Below are 3,222 nucleotides of genomic sequence, written 5' to 3'. Positions count from 1 at the left end.
TTTTATTAGTTTTTTTAATTGAATTTTCTCTAAAAAAAACATATTCAAATATTCAAGGAATATTGTAATTTGTAATATTTGTTGTTCTAATTATAATTTTTTTTTACAATTTCACTGCTTATGATATTCTATTTTTTTACAATTATAACTTTTTTACCTATTTTTTGTCATCCTAATAACAAACTTAAAAATAATTAATATAAATAACATTATATAATTTTATACTAAAATTTTTTGTTCCCGCAATAATTTTGTTTAAGCTCCGCCGCATCTTCAAATGATAATCTTGTTTTGATGTAATGCATCATTTTTTTCATAAGTGATATTGTGATAGACAACTATTGATGCATTTGATACAATTTTCGTCGAAACATTTAAAAAATTATTTAAAAGATCACATAAAAAACTAAGAAAAATTTTGACCATTAGATTTTTTTAAAAAAAACTTTGTCATTCACATAAAATAAAATAAAAACGTAAAAATAAAAATTCACTTAGTGTAAATCATCAAATTTAGAAGATAAAAATATCTCATTCACTTTTAACAAATTGTAAAAAATCGTGTTCAAGTTTTATGTTTTTAAAATTTTTAATAAATTTTGTTAAACTAATATTATTTTTAGAGGATCAAAATATCATATTTTTTTTCTTTTAAAACCCATTTTATCAAAAATCAAATGTTTACAAGAGCCAAATAGTATTGTTTACTCCACATTATTGTTGTAATAAACATCTAAAAAGCAAAATTATTAATCTCGTGTTTGTTTGATGATGTATCCAAAAATAATTATATATTAAGTAATGCCTAAATCCAGGACTACTCTAGTAGTTGAGGACTACAAATAGTTATATATTAAATAATAGTGAAAATAATTCTGAGTTTGTAGATATTGAAAGTTAATTTTTTTTGGTGACTAAATAGAAAAGAAAGAAAAAAAAGAGACAAAACCAAATTAATTGGCTAGGGTCATATCTAAATCTATTAGATGTTGAAGCTCACTCCATGGTTGGCTTCAATTCGAGTGAATGTCCGCGACAGAAGCAGCTGCTTTAGCCATACAATCTGCAACACTATTTGCAGTCCTCTGAATTAAAAGAATAGAGACTCTCCAATTCCAATTCATAACCTCCTGCATATGCTTTGCCAAATCCCATTCCGGAATATCCTTACCAAGCATTCTTTGGTTTACCAAGAAAAGAGCTTCTAAACAGTCTGTTTCACAAATAACCTCACGAAATCCACTCTCCCAAGCAAGAAGTAAGCCTCTCCAAATTGCATACAATTCAGCAAAAAGAACACTGCACACTTCGACTTTCCCAGTGCAACCTTTCAACCAACATCCATCAGGATTGCGAATGATACAACCAAAACCAGCATAGCCAGAAGGAGCAAACCAACTAGCATCACAATTCAATTTAACAGAATAAACTGGAGGTGGAACCCAATGCAAACAAAGTGAAGGAGGAGACAGAGATTGATGCATAGCAAAAATAGTGTGAAACTCCCTTACTGAACTACGAATCAAACTCACCACTTTACTAGCACTCCATGAATCATCTATATTAAATAAGTCATGATTCCTGCTTCTCCAAATCCACCAGATGGTCGAAAAGAAAAGAAAAATATTTTCACTCCTTGCACCTCTATAGAGCCAATCATGTAAATTCGAGTTATCTGAATACATGCCTAAAAGGTTCCAGACCTCCTTGGCACTAGGGCACTCCTGAAGACAATGAAGAATTGATTCAGAACCATTCTGACATCGATGACAGGTGTTAGATAAAGCTAAACCACGACCAAAACGAAACTTTGCCGTAGGAATAGCATTATGAAGACTGAGCCAAATCAAGAACTTGTACTTCTCAGGAATATGCAGTCGCCATACCCACAACCAATTATCATGCTCATTCCAGTCAAACTTTCTTTTGGCTAGCCAACTGTACCCACTCCTAGCTGAGTAAAGTCTAGAAGATGCCACACCCCACGACCAACCCGAACTCTCTCCAGCATTTAAATCCGGATTATAAGCATTCAAACGCTGTTTGACATCTTCTGGAATGATAGAGAAAATACCATGGAGATTCCATTGACCATCTTTCCAAACGTCTCTAATAGTTAAATCAGAGTCAGATATATGTACAAAAGGGACATCTTGAGCAATTGGACCCTCAATACTCCAATTGTCAAACCAAAAAGATTGATCAAGTGACCCAACGCACCAAGAGAAGGCATCCTTAAGAAAAAGATGTGGAAGAGAGGCATAGGTGATCAGGTGGCTCTAGCATAATTGCTAAACCCTAACGCAAAATTGTGTTTTATCTAAGGATATAATTGTAAATTAAAATGTTTATGTCATTTTTCTTTTTTCCGATAATTATTTTCTTATAAGTAAAAAATAAATCCAATAACAAGTGAACTTTTTAATTTTAACATGGAGAGAGGGTTAGTGTATTGCAGAGTTACGAAGGTATATGGTGTTTTACCAGGGTATGAGGAGAGGGTATAAGGAGATACTGAAAATCCTAGGTTCGATTTGTGTATTGGCAAAAAATCTTTAATCCGATTTGTGTAAATCCTGGATCCGATTTGTGTACTGAAAGAAAACTTTGGATCCAATCTGTGTACTGGCAGAAAATCTTGGGTCTGATTTCTTCTCACTAAAGCAAAAATTTAAAAGCAGTCACAATCGTGTATATCTCTCCAATACTCCATAACTCAACATAACCCACATATCAATCTCATATAAAAAAAATTAGCCATTGAAATTCGATGTTGATCGTAATAAAAAGGGGAAATTGATGAAATTTGATTGAGTTAGTTTCATGGAAGCAATGCAACTAGCTTTTTGCAAAAGTTGGATGCTGTGCATGTAGGTTCCTTTTCGAAGTTACTTTAATTTATTTTGTGGATTCGAAAGTAACTTGGATTTGGATGGTAATAGAGACTCATCGCTAAGACCAAACTTGTCTGAGTTAGAGAGCACTATGTATATATATGCGACTTAAAGTAATTAGTTTAATTTAATTTGTCGTTATCGATTAAAAGAGAAGAAGATATTAGAGATATAATTATTCATATAATTTTTTTATTAGTTTAAATTTGTAATAGAACGAGTAATTTTATATGTTGTCAGAATTTTATGTTCGAAAAAAAAATGTCTATACAAAAATTAAATAAACTTAAAAAAGATTCTTTTTAAAAAAAATTAGTGTTAATAATAT

The sequence above is a fragment of the Arachis ipaensis genome, chromosome B04 (genome assembly GCF_000816755.2).
Source record: "Arachis ipaensis cultivar K30076 chromosome B04, Araip1.1, whole genome shotgun sequence".
In the NCBI taxonomy this organism is placed as follows: domain Eukaryota; kingdom Viridiplantae; phylum Streptophyta; class Magnoliopsida; order Fabales; family Fabaceae; genus Arachis; species Arachis ipaensis.
This window is presented reverse-complemented; position numbering follows the sequence as displayed.